A 25296-nucleotide genomic window follows, 5' to 3' on the forward strand; every position below is an offset into this window, starting at 1 on the left:
TTTTTCCTGAATATATTCAGGAAAAAACGCATACGCCCTTTTTGGCCAAGTGCATCATTGTGGACGTTCTGCCTCTTTTCGTATGCTTTACATGCAATTCCAGTCTAACTCCTGAAATCGGTTTCCTGCAATTCTGCCCCGCTTTCAAGTCCTCTTGGCAGCCTTACTTCAATATATTTTTGGACGATAGCTGTCATTTTTAACTCTGCAGGTTTGTGAATTACAGTGCCCCTGAGCTCCTTTCTTCAACTCGCTTTCTTGTGAGCTGGCCGCAACACTGCAGGATTGCTTCAGGCCCTAGTGTGGTTCCGGCATGGCACGCTGAGCCTTTGGTTAATTCCTCTTCCTGGTGGGAAATGAGAGTTACATTTGCCCGTCCAGACACCTCCAGCTAGTCTCTCATTTGTTCTCCCTATTCCTGTTCATTTTCCGCAGAAATTGCAAACTGGGCCAAACAGGAGGTTAAAGGCACTGACTCTCCAAGTGGGGAGAGTTTTAGTAAAGCGTCTGGAATGTTGCACCCAAGTACCAGCGGAGAAAATCTGAGACACATTTGAACACGTTTCCCGATCACATGGTGGATCATACTCTGGGTTCCACATGCATGTTTTAGCTGAAGGAAGAATCCCTTAAACCTGGAGAGTTGAGACCCATGGAATGGCTAGCATGCAATATGACTTCAAAGGGTCTGCATTTGCTCATCAAACCTCACCAATCCTATCACTGCTGCGTTTATGCCGCTGTACACATGCTTGATTCTGTTTTGGAGACATATAAATCCATAGGTTTTAAGATTATTACTAGTCAGGTATATTCTTAGGCGATTAATATGGGGTGTAGAGTCCACTTCGTTGAGCAAGGAGTAGCTCTTGTCTATTACATATTTGGCTTATGGAATGGTATCTGTGCTAATTTCAATCTCTGGTTTTATGCAGAACCCCAACTCACCTTTCCCCTTAAGCAAGCATAAGTTGGTTTTCTACATTTAAGACCGTGTTCTGTTTTGTAATTCAGTTTCTGTGTAGCCAAGTTTTCATTCCGTGTAGTAGTGATATCTTATGATGTTTCTTTTTCTGTGTGACTTATCTCACTTAGAATCATCGTACCTGAATCCACTCATTATGCTGCTACGGGCCTGATGATATAGATTTCATTACTGAGTGATATTGCATTGTACGTAAGTACCACAAATTCTTTATCCATTTTTCACCTTCTGTGATATTGAATTTGTACTGTAAATGAGGTTCTTGTAAACAGAACCATCCCAAACTTTGGGGTGGCTGTGTCTTTTTGATTTTAATTTCCCTAAGCTATAGGACCATAAGTGGAAGTGCCCTAGGCTCTGTTGCTTTGTTTTTTAGATGTTTCAGGAAACACCATACACTTCTCCAGAGTGGCTGTTGGCAATTTACATCCCGCCCATCAGCATAACAAGGCTCCCAGTTCTCCATGGCCTGTCCGGGCTTTCTGGATTTTAAACTTTTTTCAGATGGCCCTTTTGACTGGGGGGCAGTGAGACTTCATTGTACTGCAGATTTCCTTTGCAAGCTTGCTTGGTTGGCCAAAAAGGGCGTATGCGTTTTTTCCTGAATATATTCAGGAAAAAACGCATACGCCCTTTTTGGCCAAGTGCATCATTGTGGACGTTCTGCCTCTTTTCCTATGCTTTACATGCAATTCCAGTCTACCTCCTGAAATCGGTTTCCTGCAATTCTGCCCCGCTTTCAAGTCCTCTTGGCAGCCTTACTTCAATATATTTTTGGACGATAGCTGTCATTTATAACTCTGCAGGTTTGTGAATTACAGTGCCCCTGAGCTCCTTTCTTCAACTCGCTTTCTTGTGAGCTGGCCGCAACACCGCAGGATTGCTTCAGGCCCTAGTGTGGTTCCGGCATGGCACGCTGAGCCTTTGGTTAATTCCTCTTCCTGGTGGGAAATGAGAGTTAAATTTGCCCGTCCAGACACCTCCAGCTAGTCTCTCACTGGTTCTCCCTATTCCTGTTCATCTTCCGCAAATATTGCAAACTGGGCCAAACAGGAGGTTAAAGGCACTGACTCTCCAAGTGGGGAGAGTGTTAGTAAAGCGTCTGGAATGTTGCACCCGAGTACCAGGGGACAAAACCTGAGACACATTTGAACACGTTTCCCAATCACATGGTGGATCATACTCTGGGTTCCACATGCATGTTTTAGCTGAAGGAAGAATCCCTTAAACCTGGAGAGTTGAGACCCATGGAATGGGTACCATGCAATATGACTTCAAAGGTTCTGCATTGGCTCACCGAACCTCACCAATCCTATCACTGCTGCGCTTATGCCACTGTACACACGCTTGATTCTCTTTCGGAGACATATAAATCCATAGGTTTTAAGATTCTTCCTAGTCAGGTATATTCTTAGACGTTTAATATGGGGTGTTGAGTCCTCTTCGTTGAGCAAGGAGTAGCTCTTGTCTATTACACATTTGGCTTATGGAATGGTATCTGTGCTAATTTCAATCTCTGGTTTTATGCAGCACCCCAACTCACCTTTCCCCTTAAGCAAGCATAAGTTGGTTTTCTACATTTGAGATCCTGTTCTGTTTTGTAATTCAGTTCCTGTGTAGCCAAGTTTACATTCCGTGTAGTAGTGATATCTTATGATGTTTCTTTTTCTGTGTGACTTATCTCACTTAGAATCATCGTACCTGAATCCACTCATTATGCTGCTATGGGCCTGATGACATAGATTTCATTGCTGAGTGATATTGCATTGTACGTAAGTACCACAACTTCTTTATCCATTTTTCGCTTTCTGTGATATTGAACTTGTACCGTAAACGAGGATCTTGTAAACAGAGCCGTCCCAAACTTTGGGGTGGCTGTGTCTTTTTGATTTTAATTTCCCTAAGCTATAGGACCATAAGTGGAAGTGCCCTAGGCTCTTTTGCTTTGTTTTTTAGATGTTTCAGGAAACACCATACACTTCTCCAGAGTGGCTGTTGGCAATTTACATCCCGCCCATCAGCATAACAAGGCTCCCAGTTCTCCATGGCCTGTCCGGCCTTTCTGGATTTTACACTTTTTTCAGATGGCCCTTTTGACTGGGGGGCAGTGAGACTTCATTGTAGTGCAGATTTCCTTTGCAAGCTTGCTTGGTTGGCCAAAAAGGGCGTATGCGTTTTTTCCTGAATATATTCAGGAAAAAACGCATACGCCCTTTTTGGCCAAGTGCATCATTGTGGACATTCTGTCTCTTTTCCTATGCTTTACATGCAATTCCAGTCTACCTCCTGAAATCGGATTCCTGCAATTCTGCCCCGCTTTCGAGTCCTCTTGGCAGCCTTACTTCAATATATTTTTGGACGATAGCTGTCATTTATAACTCTGCAGGTTTGTGAATTACAGTGCCCCTGAGCTCCTTTCTTCAACTCGCTTTCTTGTGAGCTGGCTGCAACACCGCAGGATTGCTTCAGGCCCTAGTGTGGTTCCGGCATGGCACGCTGAGCCTTTGGTTAATTCCTCTTCCTGGTGGGAAATGAGAGATAAATTTGCCCATCCAGACACCTCCAGCTAGTCTCTCATTGGTTCTCCCTATTCCTGTTCATTTTCCGCAGAAATTGTAAACTGGGCCAAACAGGAGGTTAAAGGCACTGACTCTCCAAGTGGGGAGAGTGTTAGTAAAGCGTATGGAATGTTGCACCCGAGTACCAGGGGACAAAAACTGAGACACATTTGAACACGTTTCCCGATCACACGGTGGATCATACTCTGGGTTCCACATGCATGTTTTAGCTGAAGGAAGAATCCCTTAAACCTGGAGAGTTGAGACCCATGGAATGGCTACCATGCAATATGACTTCAAAGGGTCTGCATTTGCTCATCAAACCTCACCAATCCTATCACTGCTGCGTTTATGCCGCTGTACACATGCTTGATTCTGTTTTGGAGACATATAAATCCATAGGTTTTAAGATTATTACTAGTCAGGTATATTCTTAGGCGATTAATATGGGGTGTAGAGTCCACTTCGTTGAGCAAGGAGTAGCTCTTGTCTATTACATATTTGGCTTATGGAATGGTATCTGTGCTAATTTCAATCTCTGGTTTTATGCAGAACCCCAACTCACCTTTCCCCTTAAGCAAGCATAAGTTGGTTTTCTACATTTGAGACCGTGTTCTGTTTTGTAATTCAGTTTCTGTGTAGCCAAGTTTACATTCCGTGTAGTAGTGATATCTTATGATGTTTCTTTTTCTGTGTGACTTATCTCACTTAGAATCATCGTACCTGAATCCACTCATTATGCTGCTACGGGCCTGATGATATAGATTTCATTGCTGAGTGATATTGCATTGTACGTAAGTACCACAAATTCTTTATCCATTTTTCACCTTCTGCGATATTGAATTTGTACTGTAAATGAGGTTCTTGTAAACAGAGCCGTCCCAAACTTTGGGGTGGCTGTGTCTTTTTGATTTTAATTTCCCTAAGCTATAGGACCATAAGTGGAAGTGCCTTAGGCTCTGTTGCTTTGTTTTTTAGATGTTTCAGGAAACACCATACACTTCTCCAGAGTGGCTGTTGGCAATTTACATCCCGCCCATCAGCATAACAAGGCTCCCAGTTCTCCATGGCCTGTCCTGCCTTTCTGGATTTTACACTTTTTTCAGATGGCCCTTTTGACCGGGGGGCAGTGAGACTTCATTGTAGTGCAGATTTCCTTTGCAAGCTTGCTTGGTTGGCCAAAAAGGGCGTATGCGTTTTTTCCTGAATATATTCAGGAAAAAACGCATACGCCCTTTTTGGCCAAGTGCATCATTGTGGACATTCTGTCTCTTTTCCTATGCTTTACATGCAATTCCAGTCTACCTCCTGAAATCGGATTCCTGCAATTCTGCCCCGCTTTCGAGTCCTCTTGGCAGCCTTACTTCAATATATTTTTGGACGATAGCTGTCATTTATAACTCTGCAGGTTTGTGAATTACAGTGCCCCTGAGCTCCTTTCTTCAACTCGCTTTCTTGTGAGCTGGCTGCAACACCGCAGGATTGCTTCAGGCCCTAGTGTGGTTCCGGCATGGCACGCTGAGCCTTTGGTTAATTCCTCTTCCTGGTGGGAAATGAGAGATAAATTTGCCCATCCAGACACCTCCAGCTAGTCTCTCATTGGTTCTCCCTATTCCTGTTCATTTTCCGCAGAAATTGTAAACTGGGCCAAACAGGAGGTTAAAGGCACTGACTCTCCAAGTGGGGAGAGTGTTAGTAAAGCGTATGGAATGTTGCACCCGAGTACCAGGGGACAAAAACTGAGACACATTTGAACACGTTTCCCGATCACACGGTGGATCATACTCTGGGTTCCACATGCATGTTTTAGCTGAAGGAAGAATCCCTTAAACCTGGAGAGTTGAGACCCATGGAATGGCTACCATGCAATATGACTTCAAAGGGTCTGCATTTGCTCATCAAACCTCACCAATCCTATCACTGCTGCGTTTATGCCGCTGTACACATGCTTGATTCTGTTTTGGAGACATATAAATCCATAGGTTTTAAGATTATTACTAGTCAGGTATATTCTTAGGCGATTAATATGGGGTGTAGAGTCCACTTCGTTGAGCAAGGAGTAGCTCTTGTCTATTACATATTTGGCTTATGGAATGGTATCTGTGCTAATTTCAATCTCTGGTTTTATGCAGAACCCCAACTCACCTTTCCCCTTAAGCAAGCATAAGTTGGTTTTCTACATTTGAGACCGTGTTCTGTTTTGTAATTCAGTTTCTGTGTAGCCAAGTTTACATTCCGTGTAGTAGTGATATCTTATGATGTTTCTTTTTCTGTGTGACTTATCTCACTTAGAATCATCGTACCTGAATCCACTCATTATGCTGCTACGGGCCTGATGATATAGATTTCATTGCTGAGTGATATTGCATTGTACGTAAGTACCACAAATTCTTTATCCATTTTTCACCTTCTGCGATATTGAATTTGTACTGTAAATGAGGTTCTTGTAAACAGAGCCGTCCCAAACTTTGGGGTGGCTGTGTCTTTTTGATTTTAATTTCCCTAAGCTATAGGACCATAAGTGGAAGTGCCTTAGGCTCTGTTGCTTTGTTTTTTAGATGTTTCAGGAAACACCATACACTTCTCCAGAGTGGCTGTTGGCAATTTACATCCCGCCCATCAGCATAACAAGGCTCCCAGTTCTCCATGGCCTGTCCTGCCTTTCTGGATTTTACACTTTTTTCAGATGGCCCTTTTGACCGGGGGGCAGTGAGACTTCATTGTAGTGCAGATTTCCTTTGCAAGCTTGCTTGGTTGGCCAAAAAGGGCGTATGCGTTTTTTCCTGAATATATTCAGGAAAAAACGCATACGCCCTTTTTGGCCAAGTGCATCATTGTGGACGTTCTGCCTCTTTTCCTATGCTTTACATGCAATTCCAGTCTACCTTCTGAAATCGGTTTCCTGCAATTCTGCCCCGCTTTCAAGTCCTCTTGGCAGCCTTACTTCAATATATTTTTGGACGATAGCTGTCATTTATAACTCTGCAGGTTTGTGAATTACAGTGCCCCTGAGCTCCTTTCTTCAACTCGCTTTCTTGTGAGCTGGCCGCAACACTGCTGGATTGCTTCAGGCCCTAGTGTCGTTCCGGCATGGCACGCTGAGCCTTTGGTTAATTCCTCTTCCTGGTGGGAAATGAGAGTTAAATTTGCCCGTCCAGACACCTCCAGCTAGTCTCTCACTGGTTCTCCCTATTCCTGTTCATCTTCCGCAAATATTGCAAACTGGGCCAAACAGGAGGTTAAAGGCACTGACTCTCCAAGTGGGGAGAGTGTTAGTAAAGCGTCTGGAATGTTGCACCCGAGTACCAGGGGACAAAACCTGAGACACATTTGAACACGTTTCCCAATCACATGGTGGATCATACTCTGGGTTCCACATGCATGTTTTAGCTGAAGGAAGAATCCCTTAAACCTGGAGAGTTGAGACCCATGGAATGGGTACCATGCAATATGACTTCAAAGGTTCTGCATTGGCTCACCGAACCTCACCAATCCTATCACTGCTGCGCTTATGCCACTGTACACACGCTTGATTCTCTTTCGGAGACATATAAATCCATAGGTTTTAAGATTCTTCCTAGTCAGGTATATTCTTAGACGTTTAATATGGGGTGTTGAGTCCTCTTCGTTGAGCAAGGAGTAGCTCTTGTCTATTACACATTTGGCTTATGGAATGGTATCTGTGCTAATTTCAATCTCTGGTTTTATGCAGCACCCCAACTCACCTTTCCCCTTAAGCAAGCATAAGTTGGTTTTTTACATTTGAGATCCTGTTCTGTTTTGTAATTCAGTTCCTGTGTAGCCAAGTTTACATTCCGTGTAGTAGTGATATCTTATGATGTTTCTTTTTCTGTGTGACTTATCTCACTTAGAATCATCGTACCTGAATCCACTCATTATGCTGCTATGGGCCTGATGACATAGATTTCATTGCTGAGTGATATTGCATTGTACGTAAGTACCACAAATTCTTTATCCATTTTTCGCTTTCTGTGATATTGAACTTGTACCGTAAACGAGGATCTTGTAAACAGAGCCGTCCCAAACTTTGGGGTGGCTGTGTCTTTTTGATTTTAATTTCCCTAAGCTATAGGACCATAAGTGGAAGTGCCCTAGGCTCTTTTGCTTTGTTTTTTAGATGTTTCAGGAAACACCATACACTTCTCCAGAGTGGCTGTTGGCAATTTACATCCCGCCCATCAGCATAACAAGGCTCCCAGTTCTCCATGGCCTGTCCGGCCTTTCTGGATTTTACACTTTTTTCAGATGGCCCTTTTGACTGGGGGGCAGTGAGACTTCATTGTAGTGCAGATTTCCTTTGCAAGCTTGCTTGGTTGGCCAAAAAGGGCGTATGCGTTTTTTCCTGAATATATTCAGGAAAAAACGCATACGCCCTTTTTGGCCAAGTGCATCATTGTGGACATTCTGTCTCTTTTCCTATGCTTTACATGCAATTCCAGTCTACCTCCTGAAATCGGATTCCTTCAATTCTGCCCCGCTTTCGAGTCCTCTTGGCAGCCTTACTTCAATATATTTTTGGACGATAGCTGTCATTTATAACTCTGCAGGTTTGTGAATTACAGTGCCCCTGAGCTCCTTTCTTCAACTCGCTTTCTTGTGAGCTGGCTGCAACACCGCAGGATTGCTTCAGGCCCTAGTGTGGTTCCGGCATGGCACGCTGAGCCTTTGGTTAATTCCTCTTCCTGGTGGGAAATGAGAGATAAATTTGCCCATCCAGACACCTCCAGCTAGTCTCTCATTGGTTCTCCCTATTCCTGTTCATTTTCCGCAGAAATTGTAAACTGGGCCAAACAGGAGGTTAAAGGCACTGACTCTCCAAGTGGGGAGAGTGTTAGTAAAGCGTATGGAATGTTGCACCCGAGTACCAGGGGACAAAAACTGAGACACATTTGAACACGTTTCCCGATCACACGGTGGATCATACTCTGGGTTCCACATGCATGTTTTAGCTGAAGGAAGAATCCCTTAAACCTGGAGAGTTGAGACCCATGGAATGGCTACCATGCAATATGACTTCAAAGGGTCTGCATTTGCTCATCAAACCTCACCAATCCTATCACTGCTGCGTTTATGCCGCTGTACACATGCTTGATTCTCTTTTGGAGACATATAAATCCATAGGTTTTAAGATTATTACTAGTCAGGTATATTCTTAGGCGATTAATATGGGGTGTAGAGTCCACTTCGTTGAGCAAGGAGTAGCTCTTGTCTATTACATATTTGGCTTATGGAATGGTATCTGTGCTAATTTCAATCTCTGGTTTTATGCAGAACCCCAACTCACCTTTCCCCTTAAGCAAGCATAAGTTGGTTTTCTACATTTGAGACCGTGTTCTGTTTTGTAATTCAGTTTCTGTGTAGCCAAGTTTACATTCCGTGTAGTAGTGATATCTTATGATGTTTCTTTTTCTGTGTGACTTATCTCACTTAGAATCATCGTACCTGAATCCACTCATTATGCTGCTACGGGCCTGATGATATAGATTTCATTGCTGAGTGATATTGCATTGTACGTAAGTACCACAAATTCTTTATCCATTTTTCACCTTCTGCGATATTGAATTTGTACTGTAAATGAGGTTCTTGTAAACAGAGCCGTCCCAAACTTTGGGGTGGCTGTGTCTTTTTGATTTTAATTTCCCTAAGCTATAGGACCATAAGTGGAAGTGCCTTAGGCTCTGTTGCTTTGTTTTTTAGATGTTTCAGGAAACACCATACACTTCTCCAGAGTGGCTGTTGGCAATTTACATCCCGCCCATCAGCATAACAAGGCTCCCAGTTCTCCATGGCCTGTCCTGCCTTTCTGGATTTTACACTTTTTTCAGATGGCCCTTTTGACCGGGGGGCAGTGAGACTTCATTGTAGTGCAGATTTCCTTTGCAAGCTTGCTTGGTTGGCCAAAAAGGGCGTATGCGTTTTTTCCTGAATATATTCAGGAAAAAACGCATACGCCCTTTTTGGCCAAGTGCATCATTGTGGACGTTCTGCCTCTTTTCCTATGCTTTACATGCAATTCCAGTCTACCTCCTGAAATCGGTTTCCTGCAATCCTGCCCCGCTTTCAATTCCTCTTGGCAGCCTTACTTCAATATATTTTTGGACGATAGCTGTCATTTTTAACTCTGCAGGTTTGTGAATTACAGTGCCCCTGAGCTCCTTTCTTCAACTCACTTTCTTGTGAGCTGGCCGCAACACCGCAGGATTGCTTCAGGCCCTAGTGTGGTTCTGGCATGGCACGCTGAGCCTTTGGTTAATTCCTCTTCCTGGTTGGAAATGAGAGTTAAATTTGCCCATCCAGACACCTCCAGCTAGTCTCTCATTGGTTCTCCCTATTCCTGTTCATTTTCCGCAGAAATTGCAAACTGGGCCAAACAGGAGGTTAAAGGCACTGACTCTCCAAGTGGGGAGAGTGTTAGTAAAGCATCTGGAATGTTGCACCCGAGTACCAGGGGACAAAAACTGAGACACATTTGAACACGTTTCCCGATCACACGGTGGATCATACTCTGGGTTCCACATGCATGTTTTAGCTGAAGGAAGAATCCCTTAAACCTGGAGAGTTGAGACCCATGGAATGGCTACCATGCAATATGACTTCAAAGGGTCTGCATTTGCTCATCAAACCTCACCAATCCTATCACTGCTGCGTTTATGCCGCTGTACACATGCTTGATTCTCTTTTGGAGACATATAAATCCATAGGTTTTAAGATTATTACTAGTCAGGTATATTCTTAGGCGATTAATATGGGGTGTAGAGTCCACTTCGTTGAGCAAGGAGTAGCTCTTGTCTATTACATATTTGGCTTATGGAATGGTATCTGTGCTAATTTCAATCTCTGGTTTTATGCAGAACCCCAACTCACCTTTCCCCTTAAGCAAGCATAAGTTGGTTTTCTACATTTGAGACCGTGTTCTGTTTTGTAATTCAGTTTCTGTGTAGCCAAGTTTACATTCCGTATAGTAGTGATATCTTATGATGTTTCTTTTTCTGTGTGACTTATCTCACTTAGAATCATCGTACCTGAATCCACTCATTATGCTGCTACAGGCCTGATGATATAGATTTCATTGCTGAGTGATATTGCATTGTACGTAAGTACCACAAATTCTTTATCCATTTTTCACCTTCTGTGATATTGAATTTGTACTGTAAATGAGGTTCTTGTAAACAGAGCCGTCCCAAACTTTGGGGTGGCTGTGTCTTTTTGATTTTAATTTCCCTAAGCTATAGGACCATAAGTGGAAGTGCCCTAGGCTCTGTTGCTTTGTTTTTTAGATGTTTCAGGAAACACCATACACTTCTCCAGAGTGGCTGTTGGCAATTTACATCCCGCCCATCAGCATAACAAGGCTCCCAGTTCTCCATGGCCTGTCCTGCCTTTCTGGATTTTACACTTTTTTCAGATGGCCCTTTTGACCGGGGGGCAGTGAGACTTCATGGTAGTGCAGATTTCCTTTGCAAGCTTGCTTGGTTGGCCAAAAAGGGCGTATGCGTTTTTTCCTGAATATATTCAGGAAAAAACGCATACGCCCTTTTTGGCCAAGTGCATCATTGTGGACGTTCTGCCTCTTTTCCTATGCTTTACATGCAATTCCAGTCTACCTCCTGAAATCGGTTTCCTGCAATCCTGCCCCGCTTTCAAGTCCTCTTGGCAGCCTTACTTCAATATATTTTTGGACGATAGCTGTCATTTTTAACTCTGCAGGTTTGTGAATTACAGTGCCCCTGAGCTCCTTTCTTCAACTCACTTTCTTGTGAGCTGGCCGCAACACCGCAGGATTGCTTCAGGCCCTAGTGTGGTTCTGGCATGGCACGCTGAGCCTTTGGTTAATTCCTCTTCCTGGTTGGAAATGAGAGTTAAATTTGCCCATCCAGACACCTCCAGCTAGTCTCTCATTGGTTCTCCCTATTCCTGTTCATTTTCCGCAGAAATTGCAAACTGGGCCAAACAGGAGGTTAAAGGCACTGACTCTCCAAGTGGGGAGAGTGTTAGTAAAGCATCTGGAATGTTGCACCCGAGTACCAGGGGACAAAAACTGAGACACATTTGAACACGTTTCCCGATCACACGGTGGATCATACTCTGGGTTCCACATGCATGTTTTAGCTGAAGGAAGAATCCCTTAAACCTGGAGAGTTGAGACCCATGGAATGGCTACCATGCAATATGACTTCAAAGGGTCTGCATTTGCTCATCAAACCTCACCAATCCTATCACTGCTGCGTTTATGCCGCTGTACACATGCTTGATTCTGTTTTGGAGACATATAAATCCATAGGTTTTAAGATTATTACTAGTCAGGTATATTCTTAGGCGATTAATATGGGGTGTAGAGTCCACTTCGTTGAGCAAGGAGTAGCTCTTGTCTATTACATATTTGGCTTATGGAATGGTATCTGTGCTAATTTCAATCTCTGGTTTTATGCAGAACCCCAACTCACCTTTCCCCTTAAGCAAGCATAAGTTGGTTTTCTACATTTGAGACCGTGTTCTGTTTTGTAATTCAGTTTCTGTGTAGCCAAGTTTACATTCCGTATAGTAGTGATATCTTATGATGTTTCTTTTTCTGTGTGACTTATCTCACTTAGAATCATCGTACCTGAATCCACTCATTATGCTGCTATGGGCCTGATGATATAGATTTCATTGCTGAGTGATATTGCATTGTACGTAAGTACCACAAATTCTTTATCCATTTTTCACCTTCTGTGATATTGAATTTGTACTGTAAATGAGGTTCTTGTAAACAGAGCCGTCCCAAACTTTGGGGTGGCTGTGTCTTTTTGATTTTAATTTCCCTAAGCTATAGGACCATAAGTGGAAGTGCCCTAGGCTCTGTTGCTTTGTTTTTTAGATGTTTCAGGAAACACCATACATTTCTCCAGAGTGGCTGTTGGCAATTTACATCCCGCCCATCAGCATAACAAGGCTGCAGTTCTCCATGGCCTGTCCTGCCTTTCTGGATGTTATACTTTTTTCAGATGGCCCTTTTGACCGGGGGGCAGTGAGACTTCATTGTAGTGCAGATTTCCTTTGCAAGCTTGCTTGGTTGGCCAAAAAGGGCGTATGCGTTTTTTCCTGAATATATTCAGGAAAAAACGCATATGCCCTTTTTGGCCAAGTGCATCATTGTGGACGTTCTGCCTCTTTTCCTATGCTTTACATGCAATTCCAGTCTACCTCCTGAAATCGGTTTCCTGCAATTCTGCCCCGCTTTCGAGTCCTCTTGGCAGCCTTACTTCAATATATTTTTGGACGATAGCTGTCATTTATAACTCTGCAGGTTTGTGAATTACAGTGCCCCTGAGCTCCTTTCTTCAACTCGCTTTCTTGTGAGCTGGCCGCAACACCGCAGGATTGCTTCAGGCCCTAGTGTCGTTCCGGCATGGCACGCTGAGCCTTTGGTTAATTCCTCTTCCTGGTGGGAAATGAGAGTTAAATTTGCCAATCCAGACACCTCCAGCTAGTCTCTCACTGGTTCTCCCTATTCCTGTTCATCTTCCGCAAATATTGCAAACTGGGCCAAACAGGAGGTTAAAGGCACTGACTCTCCAAGTGGGGAGAGTTTTAGTAAAGCGTCTGGAATGTTGCACCCGAGTACCAGGGGACAAAACCTGAGACACATTTGAACACGTTTCCCGATCACATGGTGGATCATACTCTGGGTTCCACATGCATGTTTTAGCTGAAGGAAGAATCCCTTAAACCTGGAGAGTTGAGACCCATGGAATGGGTACCATGCAATATGACTTCAAAGGTTCTGCATTGGCTCACCGAACCTCACCAATCCTATCACTGCTGCGCTTATGCCACTGTACACACCCTTGATTCTCTTTCGGAGACATATAAATCCATAGGTTTTAAGATTCTTCCTAGTCAGGTATATTCTTAGACGTTTAATATGGGGTGTTGAGTCCTCTTCGTTGAGCAAGGAGTAGCTCTTGTCTATTACATATTTGGCTTATGGAACGGTATCTGTGCTAATTTCAATCTCTGGTTTTATGCAGCACCCCAACTCACCTTTCCCCTTAAGCAAGCATAAGTTGGTTTTCTACATTTGAGACCTTGTTCTGTTTTGTAATTCAGTTCCTGTGTAGCCAAGTTTACATTCCGTGTATTAGTGATATCTTATGATGTTTCTTTTTCTGTGTGACTTATCTCACTTAGAATCATCGTACCTGAATCCACTCATTATGCTGCTATGGGCCTGATGACATAGATTTCATTGCTGAGTGATATTGCATTGTACGTAAGTACCACAACTTCTTTATCCATTTTTCGCTTTCTGTGATATTGAACTTGTACCGTAAACGAGGTTCTTGTAAACAGAGCCGTCCCAAACTTTGGGGTGGCTGTGTCTTTTTGATTTTAATTTCCCTAAGCTATAGGACCATAAGTGGAAGTGCCCTAGGCTCTGTTGCTTTGTTTTTTAGATGTTTCAGGAAACACCATACACTTCTCCAGAGTGGCTGTTGGCAATTTACATCCCGCCCATCAGCATAACAAGGCTCCCAGTTCTCCATGGCCTGTCCTGCCTTTCTGGATTTTACACTTTTTTCAGATGGCCCTTTTGACCGGGGGGCAGTGAGACTTCATGGTAGTGCAGATTTCCTTTGCAAGCTTGCTTGGTTGGCCAAAAAGGGCGTATGCGTTTTTTCCTGAATATATTCAGGAAAAAACGCATACGCCCTTTTTGGCCAAGTGCATCATTGTGGACGTTCTGCCTCTTTTCGTATGCTTTACATGCAATTCCAGTCTAACTCCTGAAATCGGTTTCCTGCAATTCTGCCCCGCTTTCAAGTCCTCTTGGCAGCCTTACTTCAATATATTTTTGGACGATAGCTGTCATTTTTAACTCTGCAGGTTTGTGAATTACAGTGCCCCTGAGCTCCTTTCTTCAACTCACTTTCTTGTGAGCTGGCCGCAACACTGCAGGATTGCTTCAGGCCCTAGTGTGGTTCCGGCATGGCACGCTGAGCCTTTGGTTAATTCCTCTTCCTGGTGGGAAATGAGAGTTACATTTGCCCGTCCAGACACCTCCAGCTAGTCTCTCATTTGTTCTCCCTATTCCTGTTCATTTTCCGCAGAAATTGCAAACTGGGCCAAACAGGAGGTTAAAGGCACTGACTCTCCAAGTGGGGAGAGTTTTAGTAAAGCGTCTGGAATGTTGCACCCAAGTACCAGCGGAGAAAATCTGAGACACATTTGAACACGTTTCCCGATCACATGGTGGATCATACTCTGGGTTCCACATGCATGTTTTAGCTGAAGGAAGAATCCCTTAAACCTGGAGAGTTGAGACCCATGGAATGGCTAGCATGCAATATGACTTCAAAGGGTCTGCATTTGCTCATCAAACCTCACCAATCCTATCACTCCTGCGTTTATGCCGCTGTACACATGCTTGATTCTGTTTTGGAGACATATAAATCCATAGGTTTTAAGATTATTACTAGTCAGGTATATTCTTAGGCGATTAATATGGGGTGTAGAGTCCACTTCGTTGAGCAAGGAGTAGCTCTTGTCTATTACATATTTGGCTTATGGAATGGTATCTGTGCTAATTTCAATCTCTGGTTTTATGCAGAACCCCAACTCACCTTTCCCCTTAAGCAAGCATAAGTTGGTTTTCTACATTTAAGACCGTGTTCTGTTTTGTAATTCAGTTTCTGTGTAGCCAAGTTTTCATTCCGTGTAGTAGTGATATCTTATGATGTTTCTTTTTCTGTGTGACTTATCTCACTTAGAATCATCGTACCTGAATCCACTCATTATGCTGCTACGGGCCTGATGATATAGATTTCATTACTGAGTGATATTGCATTGTACGTAAGTACCACAAATTCTTTATCCATTTTTCACCTTCTGTGATATTGAATTTGTACTGTAAATGAGGTTCTTGTAAACAGAACCATCCCAAACTTTGGGGTGGCTGTGTCTTTTTGATTTTAATTTCCCTAAGCTATAGGACCATAAGTGGAAGTGCCCTAGGCTCTGTTGCTTTGTTTTTTAGATGTTTCAGGAAACACCATACACTTCTCCAGAGTGGCTGTTGGCAATTTACATCCCGCCCATCAGCATAACAAGGCTCCCAGTTCTCCATGGCCTGTCCAGGCTTTCTGGATTTTAAACTTTTTTCAGATGGCCCTTTTGACTGGGGGGCAGTGAGACTTCATTGTAGTGCAGATTTCCTTTGCAAGCTTGCTTGGTTGGCCAAAAAGGGCGTATGCGTTTTTTCCTGAATATATTCAGGAAAAAACGCATACGCCCTTTTTGGCCAAGTGCATCATTGTGGACGTTCTGCCTCTTTTCCTATGCTTTACATGCAATTCCAGTCTACCTCCTGAAATCGGTTTCCTGCAATTCTGCCCCGCTTTCAAGTCCTCTTGGCAGCCTTACTTCAATATATTTTTGGACGATAGCTGTCATTTATAACTCTGCAGGTTTGTGAATTACAGTGCCCCTGAGCTCCTTTCTTCAACTCGCTTTCTTGTGAGCTGGCCGCAACACCGCAGGATTGCTTCAGGCCCTAGTGTCGTTCCGGCATGGCACGCTGAGCCTTTGGTTAATTCCTCTTCCTGGTGGGAAATGAGAGTTAAATTTGCCCGTCCAGACACCTCCAGCTAGTCTCTCACTGGTTCTCCCTATTCCTGTTCATCTTCCGCAAATATTGCAAACTGGGCCAAACAGGAGGTTAAAGGCACTGACTCTCCAAGTGGGGAGAGTGTTAGTAAAGCGTCTGGAATGTTGCACCCGAGTACCAGGGGACAAAACCTGAGACACATTTGAACACGTTTCCCAATCACATGGTGGATCATACTCTGGGTTCCACATGCATGTTTTAGCTGAAGGAAGAATCCCTTAAACCTGGAGAGTTGAGACCCATGGAATGGGTACCATGCAATATGACTTCAAAGGTTCTGCATTGGCTCACCGAACCTCACCAATCCTATCACTGCTGCGCTTATGCCACTGTACACACGCTTGATTCTCTTTCGGAGACATATAAATCCATAGGTTTTAAGATTCTTCCTAGTCAGGTATATTCTTAGACGTTTAATATGGTGTGTTGAGTCCTCTTCGTTGAGCAAGGAGTAGCTCTTGTCTATTACACATTTGGCTTATGGAACGGTATCTGTGCTAATTTCAATCTCTGGTTTTATGCAGCACCCCAACTCACCTTTCCCCTTAAGCAAGCATAAGTTGGTTTTCTACATTTGAGATCCTGTTCTGTTTTGTAATTCAGTTCCTGTGTAGCCAAGTTTACATTCCGTGTAGTAGTGATATCTTATGATGTTTCTTTTTCTGTGTGACTTATCTCACTTAGAATCATCGTACCTGAATCCACTCATTATGCTGCTATGGGCCTGATGACATAGATTTCATTGCTGAGTGATATTGCATTGTACGTAAGTACCACAACTTCTTTATCCATTTTTCGCTTTCTGTGATATTGAACTTGTACCGTAAACGAGGATCTTGTAAACAGAGCCGTCCCAAACTTTGGGGTGGCTGTGTCTTTTTGATTTTAATTTCCCTAAGCTATAGGACCATAAGTGGAAATGCCCTAGGCTCTTTTGCTTTGTTTTTTAGATGTTTCAGGAAACACCATACACTTCTCCAGAGTGGCTGTTGGCAATTTACATCCCGCCCATCAGCATAACAAGGCTCCCAGTTCTCCATGGCCTGTCCGGCCTTTCTGGATTTTACACTTTTTTCAGATGGCCCTTTTGACTGGGGGGCAGTGAGACTTCATTGTAGTGCAGATTTCCTTTGCAAGCTTGCTTGGTTGGCCAAAAAGGGCGTATGCGTTTTTTCCTGAATATATTCAGGAAAAAACGCATACGCCCTTTTTGGCCAAGTGCATCATTGTGGACATTCTGTCTCTTTTCCTATGCTTTACATGCAATTCCAGTCTACCTCCTGAAATCGGATTCCTTCAATTCTGCCCCGCTTTCGAGTCCTCTTGGCAGCCTTACTTCAATATATTTTTGGACGATAGCTGTCATTTATAACTCTGCAGGTTTGTGAATTACAGTGCCCCTGAGCTCCTTTCTTCAACTCGCTTTCTTGTGAGCTGGCTGCAACACCGCAGGATTGCTTCAGGCCCTAGTGTGGTTCCGGCATGGCACGCTGAGCCTTTGGTTAATTCCTCTTCCTGGTGGGAAATGTGAGATAAATTTGCCCATCCAGACACCTCCAGCTAGTCTCTCATTGGTTCTCCCTATTCCTGTTCATTTTCCGCAGAAATTGTAAACTGGGCCAAACAGGAGGTTAAAGGCACTGACTCTCCAAGTGGGGAGAGTGTTAGTAAAGCGTATGGAATGTTGCACCCGAGTACCAGGGGACAAAAACTGAGACACATTTGAACACGTTTCCCGATCACACGGTGGATCATACTCTGGGTTCCACATGCATGTTTTAGCTGAAGGAAGAATCCCTTAAACCTGGAGAGTTGAGACCCATGGAATGGCTACCATGCAATATGACTTCAAAGGGTCTGCATTTGCTCATCAAACCTCACCAATCCTATCACTGCTGCGTTTATGCCGCTGTACACATGCTTGATTCTCTTTTGGAGACATATAAATCCATAGGTTTTAAGATTATTACTAGTCAGGTATATTCTTAGGCGATTAATATGGGGTGTAGAGTCCACTTCGTTGAGCAAGGAGTAGCTCTTGTCTATTACATATTTGGCTTATGGAATGGTATCTGTGCTAATTTCAATCTCTGGTTTTATGCAGAACCCCAACTCACCTTTCCCCTTAAGCAAGCATAAGTTGGTTTTCTACATTTGAGACCGTGTTCTGTTTTGTAATTCAGTTTCTGTGTAGCCAAGTTTACATTCCGTGTAGTAGTGATATCTTATGATGTTTCTTTTTCTGTGTGACTTATCTCACTTAGAATCATCGTACCTGAATCCACTCATTATGCTGCTACGGGCCTGATGATATAGATTTCATTGCTGAGTGATATTGCATTGTACGTAAGTACCACAAATTCTTTATCCATTTTTCACCTTCTGCGATATTGAATTTGTACTGTAAATGAGGTTCTTGTAAACAGAGCCGTCCCAAACTTTGGGGTGGCTGTGTCTTTTTGATTTTAATTTCCCTAAGCTATAGGACCATAAGTGGAAGTGCCTTAGGCTCTGTTGCTTTGTTTTTTAGATGTTTCAGGAAACACCATACACTTCTCCAGAGTGGCTGTTGGCAATTTACATCCCGCCCATCAGCATAACAAGGCTCCCAGTTCTCCATGGCCTGTCCTGCCTTTCTGGATTTTACACTTTTTTCAGATGGCCCTTTTGACCGGGGGGCAGTGAGACTTCATTGTAGTGCAGATTTCCTTTGCAAGCTTGCTTGGTTGGCCAAAAAGGGCGTATGCGTTTTTTCCTGAATATATTCAGGAAAAAACGCATACGCCCTTTTTGGCCAAGTGCATCATTGTGGACGTTCTGCCTCTTTTCCTATGCTTTACATGCAATTCCAGTCTACCTCCTGAAATCGGTTTCCTGCAATTCTGCCCCGCTTTAAAGTCCTCTTGGCAGCCTTACTTCAATATATTTTTGGACGATAGCTGTCATTTATAACTCTGCAGGTTTGTGAATTACAGTGCCCCTGAGCTCCTTTCTTCAACTCGCTTTCTTGTGAGCTGGCCGCAACACCGCAGGATTGCTTCAGGCCCTAGTGTCGTTCCGGCATGGCACGCTGAGCCTTTGGTTAATTCCTCTTCCTGGTGGGAAATGAGAGTTAAATTTGCCCGTCCAGACACCTCCAGCTAGTCTCTCACTGGTTCTCCCTATTCCTGTTCATCTTCCGCAAATATTGCAAACTGGGCCAAACAGGAGGTTAAAGGCACTGACTCTCCAAGTGGGGAGAGTGTTAGTAAAGCGTCTGGAATGTTGCACCCGAGAACCAGGGGACAAAACCTGAGACACATTTGAACACGTTTCCCAATCACATGGTGGATCATACTCTGGGTTCCACATGCATGTTTTAGCTGAAGGAAGAATCCCTTAAACCTGGAGAGTTGAGACCCATGGAATGGGTACCATGCAATATGACTTCAAAGGTTCTGCATTGGCTCACCGAACCTCACCAATCCTATCACTGCTGCGCTTATGCCACTGTACAGACGCTTGATTCTCTTTCGGAGACATATAAATCCATAGGTTTTAAGATTCTTCCTAGTCAGGTATATTCTTAGACGTTTAATATGGGGTGTTGAGTCCTCTTCGTTGAGCAAGGAGTAGCTCTTGTCTATTACACATTTGGCTTATGGAATGGTATCTGTGCTAATTTCAATCTCTGGTTTTATGCAGCACCCCAACTCACCTTTCCCCTTAAGCAAGCATAAGTTGGTTTTCTACATTTGAGATCCTGTTCTGTTTTGTAATTCAGTTCCTGTGTAGCCAAGTTTACATTCCGTGTAGTAGTGATATCTTATGATGTTTCTTTTTCTGTGTGACTTATCTCACTTAGAATCATCGTACCTGAATCCACTCATTATGCTGCTACGGGCCTGATGATATAGATTTCATTGCTGAGTGATATTGCATTGTACGTAAGTACCACAAATTCTTTATCCATTTTTCACCTTCTGCGATATTGAATTTGTACTGTAAATGAGGTTCTTGTAAACAGAGCCGTCCCAAACTTTGGGGTGGCTGTGTCTTTTTGATTTTAATTTCCCTAAGCTATAGGACCATAAGTGGAAGTGCCTTAGGCTCTGTTGCTTTGTTTTTTAGATGTTTCAGGAAACACCATACACTTCTCCAGAGTGGCTGTTGGCAATTTACATCCCGCCCATCAGCATAACAAGGCTCCCAGTTCTCCATGGCCTGTCCTGCCTTTCTGGATTTTACACTTTTTTCAGATGGCCCTTTTGACCGGGGGGCAGTGAGACTTCATTGTAGTGCAGATTTCCTTTGCAAGCTTGCTTGGTTGGCCAAAAAGGGCGTATGCGTTTTTTCCTGAATATATTCAGGAAAAAACGCATACGCCCTTTTTGGCCAAGTGCATCATTGTGGACGTTCTGCCTCTTTTCCTATGCTTTACATGCAATTCCAGTCTACCTCCTGAAATCGGTTTCCTGCAATCCTGCCCCGCTTTCAAGTCCTCTTGGCAGCCTTACTTCAATATATTTTTGGACGATAGCTGTCATTTTTAACTCTGCAGGTTTGTGAATTACAGTGCCCCTGAGCTCCTTTCTTCAACTCACTTTCTTGTGAGCTGGCCGCAACACCGCAGGATTGCTTCAGGCCCTAGTGTGGTTCTGGCATGGCACGCTGAGCCTTTGGTTAATTCCTCTTCCTGGTTGGAAATGAGAGTTAAATTTGCCCATCCAGACACCTCCAGCTAGTCTCTCATTGGTTCTCCCTATTCCTGTTCATTTTCCGCAGAAATTGCAAACTGGGCCAAACAGGAGGTTAAAGGCACTGACTCTCCAAGTGGGGAGAGTGTTAGTAAAGCATCTGGAATGTTGCACCCGAGTACCAGGGGACAAAAACTGAGACACATTTGAACACGTTTCCCGATCACACGGTGGATCATACTCTGGGTTCCACATGCATGTTTTAGCTGAAGGAAGAATCCCTTAAACCTGGAGAGTTGAGACCCATGGAATGGCTACCATGCAATATGACTTCAAAGGGTCTGCATTTGCTCATCAAACCTCACCAATCCTATCACTGCTGCGTTTATGCCGCTGTACACATGCTTGATTCTCTTTTGGAGACATATAAATCCATAGGTTTTAAGATTATTACTAGTCAGGTATATTCTTAGGCGATTAATATGGGGTGTAGAGTCCACTTCGTTGAGCAAGGAGTAGCTCTTGTCTATTACATATTTGGCTTATGGAATGGTATCTGTGCTAATTTCAATCTCTGGTTTTATGCAGAACCCCAACTCACCTTTCCCCTTAAGCAAGCATAAGTTGGTTTTCTACATTTGAGACCGTGTTCTGTTTTGTAATTCAGTTTCTGTGTAGCCAAGTTTACATTCCGTATAGTAGTGATATCTTATGATGTTTCTTTTTCTGTGTGACTTATCTCACTTAGAATCATCGTACCTGAATCCACTCATTATGCTGCTACGGGCCTGATGATATAGATTTCATTGCTGAGTGATATTGCATTGTACGTAAGTACCACAAATTCTTTATCCATTTTTCACCTTCTGTGATATTGAATTTGTACTGTAAATGAGGTTCTTGTAAACAGAGCCGTCCCAAACTTTGGGGTGGCTGTGTCTTTTTGATTTTAATTTCCCTAAGCTATAGGACCATAAGTGGAAGTGCCCTAGGCTCTGTTGCTTTGTTTTTTAGATGTTTCAGGAAACACCATACACTTCTCCAGAGTGGCTGTTGGCAATTTACATCCCACCCATCAGCATAACAAGGCTCCCAGTTCTCCATGGCCTGTCCTGCCTTTCTGGATTTTACACTTTTTTCAGATGGCCCTTTTGACCGGGGGGCAGTGAGACTTCATGGTAGTGCAGATTTCCTTTGCAAGCTTGCTTGGTTGGCCAAAAAGGGCGTATGCGTTTTTTCCTGAATATATTCAGGAAAAAACGCATACGCCCTTTTTGGCCAAGTGCATCATTGTGGACGTTCTGCCTCTTTTCCTATGCTTTACATGCAATTCCAGTCTACCTCCTGAAATCGGATTCCTGCAATTCTGCCCCGCTTTCGAGTCCTCTTGGCAGCATTACTTCAATATATTTTTGGACGATAGCTGTCATTTATAACTCTGCAGGTTTGTGAATTACAGTGCCCCTGAGCTCCTTTCTTCAACTCGCTTTCTTGTGAGCTGGCCGCAACACCGCAGGATTGCTTCAGGCCCTAGTGTGGTTCCGGCATGGCACGCTGAGCCTTTGGTTAATTCCTCTTCCTGGTGGGAAATGAGAGTTAAATTTGCCCGTCCAGACACCTCCATCTAGTCTCTCATTGGTTCTCCCTATTCCTGTTCATTTTCCGCAGAAATTGCAAACTGGGCCAAACAGGAGGTTAAAGGCACTGACTCTCCAAGTGCGGAGAGTTTTAGTAAAGCGTCTGGAATGTTGCACCCGAGTACCAGGGGACAAAAACTGAGACACATTTGAACACGTTTCCCGATCACACGGTTGATCATACTCTGGGTTCCACATGCATGTTTTAGCTGAAGGAAGAATCCCTTAAACCTGGAGAGTTGAGACCCATGGAATGGGTACCATGCAATATGACTTCAAAGGTTCTGCATTGGCTCACCGAACCTCACCAATCCTATTACTGCTGCATTTATGCCTCTGTAGACACGCTTGATTCTCTTTCGGAGACTTATAAATCCATAGGTTTTAAGATTCTTACTAGTCAGGTATATTCTTAGGCATTTAATATGGGGTGTTGAGTCCACTTCGTTGAGCAAGGAGTAGCTATTGTCTATTACCTATTTGGCTTATGGAATGGTATCTGTGCTAATTTCAATCTCTGGTTTTATGCAGCACCCCAACTCACCTTTCCCCTTAAGCAAGCATAAGTTGGTTTTCTACATTTGAGATCCTGTTCTGTTTTGTAATTCAGTTCCTGTGTAGCCAAGTTTACATTCCATGTATTAGTGATATCTTATGATGTTTCTTTTTCTGTGTGACTTATGTCACTTAGAATCATCGTACCTGAATCCACTCATTATGCTGCTACGGGCCTGATGACATAGATTTCATTCCTGAGTGATATTGCATTGTACGTAAGTACCACAACTTCTTTATCCATTTTTCACTTTCTGCGATATTGAACTTGTACCATAAACGAGATTCTTGTAAACAGAGCCGGCCCAAACTTTGGGGTGGCTGTGTCTTTTTGATTTTAATTTCCCTAAGCTATAGGACCATAAGTGGAAGTGCCCTAGGCTCTGTTGCTTTGTTTTTTAGATGTTTCAGGAAACACCATACACTTCTCCAGAGTGGCTGTTGGCAATTTACATCCCGCCCATCAGCATAACAAGGCTCCCAATTCTCCATGGCCTGTCCTGCCTTTCTGGATTTTACACATTTTTCAGATGGCCCTTTTGACCGGGAGGCAGTGAGAGTTCATTGTACTGCAGATTTCCTTTGCAAGCTTGCTTGGTTGGCCAAAAAGGGCGTATGCGTTTTTTCCTGAATATATTCAGGAAAAAACGCATACGCCCTTTTTGGCCAAGTGCATCATTGTGGACGTTCTGCCTCTTTTCCTATGCTTTACATGTAATTCCAGTCTACCTCCTGAAATCGGATTCCTGCAATTCTGCCCTGCTTTCGAGTCCTCTTGGCAGCCTTACTTCAATATATTTTTGGACGATAGCTGTCATTTATAACTCTGCAGGTTTGTGAATTACAGTGCCCCTGAGCTCCTTTCTTCAACTCGATTTCTTGTGAGCTGGCCGCAACACCGCAGCATTGCTTCAGGCCCTAGTGTGGTTCCGGCATGGCACGCTGAGCCTTTGGTTAATTCCTCTTCCTGGTGGGAAATGAGAGTTAAATTTGCCCATCCAGACACCTCCATCTAGTCTCTCATTGGTTCTCCCTATTCCTGTTCATTTTCCGCAGAAATTGCAAACTGGGTCAAACAGGAGGTTAAAGGCAGTGACTCTCCAAGTGGGGAAAGTTTTAGTAAAGCGTCTGGAATGTTGCACCCGAGTACCAGGGGACAAAAACTGAGACACATTTGAACACATTTCCCGATCACACGGTGGATCATACTCTGGGTTCCACATGCATGTTTTAGCTGAAGGAAGAATCCCTTAAACCTGGAGAGTTGAGACCCATGGAATGGGTACCATTCAATATGACTTCAAAGGTTCTGCATTGGCTCACCGAACCTCATCAATCCTATCACTGCTGCGCTTATGCCACTGTACACACGCTTGATTCTCTTTCGGAGACATATAAATCCATAGATTTTAAGATTCTTACTAGTCAGGTATATTCTTAGACGTTTAATATGGGGTGTTGAGTCCTCTTCGTTGAGCAAGGAGTAGCTCTTGTCTATTACCTATTTGGCTTATGGAATGGTATCTGTGCTAATTTCAATCTCTGGTTTTATGCAGCACCCCAACTCACCTTTCCCCTTAAGCAAGCATAAGTTGGTTTTCTGCATTTGAGATCCTGTTCTGTTTTGTAATTCAGTTCCTGTGTAGCCAAGTTTACATTCCGTTTATTAGTGATATCTTATGATGTTTCTTTTTCTGTGTGACTTATTTCACTTAGAATCATCGTACCTGAATCCACTCATTATGCTGCTACGGGCCTGATGACATAGATTTCATTCCTGAGTTATATTGCATTGTACGTAAGTACCACAACTTCTTTATCCATTTTTCACTTTCTGCGATATTGAACTTGTACCATAAACGAGATTCTTGTAAACAGAGCCGGCCCAAACTTTGGGGTGGCTGTGTCTTTTTGATTTTAATTTCCCTAAGCTATAGGACCATAAGTGGAAGTGCCCTAGGCTCTGTTGCTTTGTTTTTTAGATGTTTCAGGAAACACCATACACTTCTCCAGAGTGGCTGTTGGCAATTTACATCCCGCCCATCAGCATAACAAGGCTCCCAGTTCGCCATGGCCTGTCCTGCCTTTCTGGATGTTATACTTTTTTCAGATGGCCCTTTTGACCGGGGGGCAGTGAGACTTCATTGTAGTGCAGATTTCCTTTGCAAGCTTGCTTGGTTGGCCAAAAAGGGCGTATGCGTTTTTTCCTGAATATATT

This window comes from Pseudorca crassidens, chromosome 3, assembly GCF_039906515.1.
Source record: "Pseudorca crassidens isolate mPseCra1 chromosome 3, mPseCra1.hap1, whole genome shotgun sequence".
NCBI lineage: Eukaryota > Metazoa > Chordata > Mammalia > Artiodactyla > Delphinidae > Pseudorca > Pseudorca crassidens.